Here is a 7,217-nt window from a genome sequence, read left to right as displayed (position 1 = left end):
TCTTGTACACACTAAACATTTTAACACCCTTAAGGGTGTAAATCAGTTTGTCGCCAGACGAACACCCTAAGGGTGCTGTTGTCTACACCCTACAGTTGGGGTGCCACTATAGCACCCTAAAGGAAGGGTGTCCAGCAAAATAAATTTAGGGTGTAAGGGTGCTCGTCCAAATTAACACCCATCTGTGTGGGTGTTGGAAGGGTGTACACCCTTTTATTTCTAGCGTGTATGGAAGGCAGATTCGGCAGTACACGCCTTCAATTACTACTATGTACAGCGATCCACGCGCAACTATTGCGTGTGCCAGAAGGTTCAAGTTCGGCTACCAAACGCAATGTCGAACAGCCGGCCTTGAAGCTTCGATGGGCCTACACAACACCTATACGTGTGGATCACATTACATATTAGTAATTCATGGTGTATATTGGAAAACCTGTCTTCGCTGCACAAATACAACCTAGCAAACTTGACACTTTTGAGCATGTATATCAACACCAAGGTTATCACGATTTCCATATCCAAATAACATGCAACACAGACTGGTACGATATATGCTGCATTTTCAAGAAAACGCAAATATATTTATTGCATGCTGCAATACAGAGTACAACATATACATAAATCACATGATATATAAACATGCACAATCACCAAACACATCGGTAAGTACAAGAACATTTACATTCCCCACAAAGGTACCTAAAATATATGTATTGATCAAATCTGTTATTAGAGAAGAAACTATGTATAGCGGCACTGAAAGCGCCTGGGTTGATTCGCAGTGTTTTGGGTCACATAAAGGAATACATTTTTAGTATTAGGCTCCAGTGAACGAAAATTCAAGCTTTGATGCCTTAAAAAAAGGCATATCGCAAAGGTGAATTAGGGAAGCAATTGAAATGCAGAGCAAACGCACAAGAAAGACACCTGTTATTTTGTACACTAATGTAATCGCAAAGCATTATGAAAAGTTTGGAAAGTCGATGTAAAGCATAACTGGCCAACATTTTTCAGACTGAAACAATACTTTCCAAGCATAGACATGCTTTAGGTGAGGTTTATGCCAGGAGCCTTATTGCTAATTTTCTATTTCCAACAAGATTACTTGAGCACAAAAAATACGTAGAATTTTTTAGTGCGTACATAGTTTGTCCTCTTTTGTGAAACGAGAGTTCTCTGGGCTAAAGGTGCTGTGTAGCGGTTTTTCTAACTACAATACCAGTTTCTATAAATTTATGTTTTGTAACTCTAAGGCACTGGTACATATACAATATGTAGTTTGAAAATAGGTTCTTTTCTTACTATAAATCAAAGGAGTGCATATTCCACATCTACTAGTGCCTGGGTGCAAAGTGCAGTAGGAGACCTGATAAAAACAAACCACTGTTGATTAAACGATTTTGCTGAGCACAAAATGTGGACAGTGTTTTAAAATACATAGTAAATTTCTAAATTATTTGCACTTAGATGCAGTAATTCAAGATTAAGGCATGCTATAGCATATGAGCATGCAAATTAGCAAATATGGTTTAATAAATTAGCCATACTCTGGTTACTAAAAGAACACAGGCATAGGCAGTCATGCAAAAGTTCAAGTTAAATATCACACTGTTAACATTTGCCAGCAAATGGTCGTATCAAACATTATAATTATACTGAACAAGGGTAGTTTCTTGGGATAGTTTGCAATTAATGAGATAAAATTACATACAGCTTGAATGACAAGAACTGCGAGAGATGACAGACTGCGCTGACTTCCAACAATATTTAATTACGTTGCCACATCATGTGTATTTGTACAAAAGCGGGCATGCGCAGAATATGAGTCACAAGGGGTGTCTAAGAGCAAGTGACTGTACTAAGAACATCGTCTTTTGAAAAAAATAAACATTAGAATTTCTATCTGTTGAGATACAAGACTTCACTAGGGGTCAGCACGATAGAGGGGTCACTAATGCACATACCAACCAGTTTTCTAGTGAAATCTGCTTCTATAGTTTCCCGGATGACCTGTGTCTCGCTAAAGCTTCCGTACCTTCAAAGAGGGGCATGCAGCCGCAGTCCCAGCAATGGATGCCGAAGTGGCCTTGAACAGTGTTATGGACGTTGTTATCGTGCTCTCCTAAATGATTGTCTAGGCGCCTGCCTGTCTGTCCAACAAAATCAAATGAGATATTGTAAAGCTTTGCCTCCTTAACAGCCTCAATAAATCTTGCTCACACGAGATGCAACATAGCATTGCTGCACAGGCTGATTGCCTTTCTTGGGTTGGCTACCCTTTGGCCTTAATTTCAGCCATAGCGGAACAGCTCCTGAAGTGCACAAAACATGATGAGCGCGCTCGGTCAAGGAACCAGCCGGTTGAAAGACACAGGTTTGCAGTGCTACCGTATGTTCATGATGTCTCCCATAGGCTAAAAAAGATTAGGGAACCTGCAGAAATCACAGTCCTTTTCTCAGCCCCGGAAAAGCTGGCAAGGCTCTGTAAGTGTGTAAATGTACCTAAATCACGTCAGAGTTGTTGCTCTGCCGGGCACAGAAAACGTTTTGCGATGTGTGCAACGAATGTGGTTTCCCAAATTCCCATTTTGAGGCAGTAAATATATTGGACAGATAGGCAGGGGCCTAAATGATCGTTTAAGAGAGCACTATAACAACGTTAATAACACTGTTCAAGGCCACTTGGGCATTCATTGCCGGGACTGCGGCAGCATGCCCCTCTTTAAGATACGGAAGTTTTAGCGAGACACTGCTCACCCGGTAAATTATTGAAGCTGATTTCACCAGAAAACTGGGTAGTGTGTGCGTTAGTGCCCCCTCTATCACGCTGACCCCTAGTGAAATTTTGTATCTAAACAGATAGAAATTGTGGTTTTTTTTTTCAAGTGACCATGTTCTTTTTACAATGACTTGCTGTTAGAACACCCCTTGTGACTGGCTTTCATTTTCTGCGCATGACCCCTCTGTGTATACACACACGATGTGGCAACGCAATAAAATATTGTTGAAAGTCAGTGGAGTGTGTCTCTCGCAGTCCTTGTCCTTCACGCTGTACGTCATTTTTTATACTGAACAGCCAATATTGATTCAAAATTAGAAAAATATAGTACACATCTGAGCTGCAAAAATGCAAGTGATGCAGCAAATGGCCTTTAGCTTTCCAAAAGAAAAAGAAATGTTCACGGTTAACCACGAGGTGCAGGGACTCCATTCTCTGAGCATCTTGACCAATAAATGCAGCGCATGGCATTGCTGGAATCTTGCATCCTGCATTAGCAAAATAAGAAGAGAATCATGAGAATTCAGTCCGTGCAATTACGTATGTACTTTGCGGAAAATTTGATAAAGCAACAAGCTCCTCAAAGTAACAAACTTAATTAATGTGACTGGGCAGAATGCACCGCTCAGGCAACTGGGCAAGACAAGTGAAAGGTAGGAGAAGTTTCTATTTTGCAAATTAAGGAATTGCATGTTACTGTGAATGCTAAACCACTGTCATTGTGAACACAAGGCACATACAGCAGCAAAAACAAATTTACAGTAGCCTTTTCACCATAGAAAAAAAGAGTGAATAAAGTTTAAAGACTACCAATGACATCTCTCAACAACAGACATTTGTCCAAGAGTGTGTATGTGACCTTAATACAAAATTGACATTATGAAATCTGCAATATATCTGCATTACACTTTATAAGTACTGCAGGTGAGAAGCTTATGGGATATGGCACATTAAGAGTGAAATGCACAAGGCATTAAAAAATGACTGTTTTTACACAACATTATTACACTAGGAGACAAAGAGAACTGTTTTACAGAAAGTGCACACAAAATGAAAATGAGGGAATCCCCACTGGCATTCTCACTTGCCCTGCAATACATGCATCCAGCCCATGAATATCCAACTCTCCGATGCAGTTTCTTAGACACTTTCTGCATCCTAAAATTTATCGTGTATTTCCTATTTACTAATTTAGTAAGAATGGGCATTTTGGCATACTTTCTTCAAAAATTTAGCATGTGTTGTCAACTATTTTTCTTAGAGCACGCCCCCTTCTTTCAATGGGTTAGCTTGGCAATGCACTGACAAGTAGTATTCGCTTATTTAAACTTATGATCCTTCCTCATGCTCTAAACTGTGATGCCACTCCGATGCAGTTTATGTTAATCTGTGACTATTTACATGGTCCTTCTTTCTGTAGCCTCTCAACTAGAGCCTGAAATTTCTTGTCTCCTAGAACAATCGTCTTTCTTGCCCAAAACATATGGCACGGTTACCCCTCATGGGGGGGGGGGGGGTGTACTGTATATGAGTTTTCACATATTCAAGGAACCTCAGACACAACCATTTCTCATCCTGTGTTGTTACTACCCGCATGAGTCACAATGGTTGTAAATTGGCTACCTGCCCTCTCTGGCTTAAAAGTACATTTTGCATGTGGAAAATAACCACAAGCATCACATTTCATTGAATGAGGGCTCCTGTGCATGTTTTTTTTTTTCCGTCCTGTAATGGCTAAGTTCAACATGGTCAAGTCGTTTTTAAACTGTCTAGCCTCAACCAATACTTTGTGTAGTTTCAAAATTATGATACATTCATTTTTCAAAACTTGTCCCAAATTAAGCATGAGACATTTTCATGATGCAAATGAGGTAAGGTTGTGCTCAGAGACTATGATAGGCCTGCTATATCCTGCAAAACTATGATAAATGAAATATGCTTGCAATTTTCGTGAGCAGCTAGCTCAGTACAATTAGGCGCATTACCTGCGGAAACGTTTTTTTAACGCTCCCGAGAGGTCCTGGTTTCTTGTAATTTCTTCAAATCCCTTGCAGTCTAGATTGCAATCCGGTGCATTTTGATTTTGATATTGTATTCAAAATAAAAACAGCTGAAATTTTAAGGTTTTGATAATTATATGGGAATAAATAAAGGTAGAAGAGTGTAATGCAATGAGCAAATAACAAGCTCATTGTAGAGAGTAAACAAATATTCCTTTCCTGCAAATAAATTGGTAGCAGGAAGGTCATACGAAATTAGCAGTGAATGCACAATAAAGAATATGATGCTACAATTCCCCGGCATTCTGTGAATATTCTTGCACAAAGAAAATCCTCATTATGAAAGACCATCAAGAAAATGCAAATGTATACTTTGGATCAGCAGTCATACCTGCAGTATGCACTGTACCATCGGCAATATATACAACCACAGACAACTGCACATCATATCAGGCTTAGGCGGCCAAGGAGCCTGAGTTTTAAATTATAACTTGACTTAATATATTACACTACACAACTATATCTACTTACAATGTTGTCTTCTCAACCGCTTTCAAGAAGACATTAACCATCTGTCTGAAGGCGAACGCAAGTGGCTTGCTCTTGATGGGGGGCGCCAAGGCTGGGCATTGTGAAATTGCTGCTACCATCTGCATGACCTGCGAGAAACGACGCTCTAAGTACAAGATAAACAAATGCTATTAGAGCAAAAGACAAGATCATTGGCAATGAGCCTCGTTTTGGTTTGCACGAGAAAAGCCAAGAATATGGACTTTGTGCTGCTTACTGAAGAAGAAGCAAGCCTCCTTCGAGATGTTGCAGTCATGCATTAAGATTGTCACACAGCAGCATGCTTGTATGCTGCTGTCGCCAGTACGCCAGTATGCTTTGAAGTTTATTATTTCAAGTTAAATTGATTATTGTGCTTTCTTGCCAATTCTTGGCAAACAGACCAGCAATGAAATAGCTCACTTACACACATACTCCCTTTTGAGGAGAATTCACACACACGCACGCATGCATGGGCGCGCGCACACACACACACACACACACACACACACACACACACACACACACACACACACACACACACATGCTTCTACCACATGAGCAGCTTCCTGTGCTTGACACACATACATTTTTTTTATCCTGTGTCACTCCTACTGCTAAGGCATAAAAAATCCTTTGTGTTACCAACCCCAAACTCCTCAACCTACACCTCCAGCTTAAACACTTTCTCGAGAGCCAGGACAAGCCTTCTAGCTTCCCCAGTGCTCCAAACTGTAGTTACGAATTTCAATAGGGCTACAGGCGACAGCTCTCGAAGGGCATACAAATTACCCGGAGACCTTAAGCTTGTATATGATACCTCTAAAGCACAACACTTCAAATTTTCAAAATTCATTAAAGCTCCTGAAGACAATTGCTATATACGTAGAACGTCTCGAATAACCTGCCGCTAACAATTTCAGCGGTTGTCTGCATCAAAAGAAATGTGGGCTAATCGGAAATCCACGTCTTTAAGAGCGGAATTATTGTAATGGCGAAACACACTACCAGATTTCTTGATCATTTATTTATGCTCTGGATGTAACGTTCCTTTCACAATAAAAAACAAGGATGTCGATTCATCAGGGCATGGGAGGAAAAAGGACGAAGCGTATACTTGGCACCTTCCCACTGGTCCTCCCGAGAAACGGCGCCTCATACAGCAGTTGTCCAGGGTGGCTTGAAACCAAACTCGGCTTTCAGGCGGGAACACTCGCTGCACCAAATCGGAAGAGTTTGATTGCGAGTAAAACTCTACCGGCCTCATGCAATACATACGCGCGCACACAAAACGCACCCACACGCACACACAGGTATACGCACTCTCAAAGCGCAGACACAAAAGCGCGCACGCGCACATTGATGAACACAAACAAGCACACATACATGCATGCAGGCAGACACGCTAACACGTGCACGCACACACAGCGACCCACAGACAACACACTCACAAAACACGTACGCACTAGACACGCGCAAACACGCCGGCCCATACAAACCGGCATGTACTGAACGCACGCGCGCGCACGCACACACACACACACACACACACACACACACACACACACACACACACACACACACACACACACAGCGAGCCGAGCGCACGCACGCACACACACAAAGCGAGCTGAGCTGAGCGCACACACGCACGCACGCACACACAAATCAAGCCGAGCGCGAGCACGCGCAGACGCACAGACAAAGCGAGCCGAAAAAATGCTGAAGGCGTCCGGCAAGCAGCAACAGCAGCACGCGACCGCATCAGGGAGAACCAATACCACGCCGGTTCCTTCGAAAGGTGGCTAAGCCAGTCCTTTTTCTACGCGACGCAAAAGTGGTCGACCACATTTGACTGAAGTGCGAACGACCGTATTACAAGCAGCCGC

At 41.9% G+C, this 7,217-nt stretch overlaps 1 long non-coding RNA gene across 2 annotated transcripts; it reads right to left on the bottom strand.

The window, feature by feature from the left end:
* Positions 1-552: 552 nt before the first annotated feature.
* Positions 553-6,919, bottom strand: LOC139049656 (uncharacterized). 2 transcript variants are annotated; one of them, XR_011508477.1, is made up of 3 exons: positions 6,453-6,919; positions 5,311-5,438; positions 553-3,267 (listed from the first exon to the last, which is right to left on the bottom strand). It is a non-coding gene; the product is annotated as an uncharacterized lncRNA (long non-coding RNA). The 2 variants fall into 2 exon arrangements; XR_011508476.1 differs by lacking the exon at positions 6,453-6,919 and having other exon boundaries at positions 5,311-6,437.
* Positions 6,920-7,217: the final 298 nt, after the last annotated feature.

The sequence above is a fragment of the Dermacentor albipictus genome, chromosome 9, assembly GCF_038994185.2.
Source record: "Dermacentor albipictus isolate Rhodes 1998 colony chromosome 9, USDA_Dalb.pri_finalv2, whole genome shotgun sequence".
NCBI lineage: Eukaryota > Metazoa > Arthropoda > Arachnida > Ixodida > Ixodidae > Dermacentor > Dermacentor albipictus.
The sequence above is the reverse complement of the archived record's forward strand: the minus strand, read 5'-3'. Positions and strand labels throughout refer to the sequence as shown.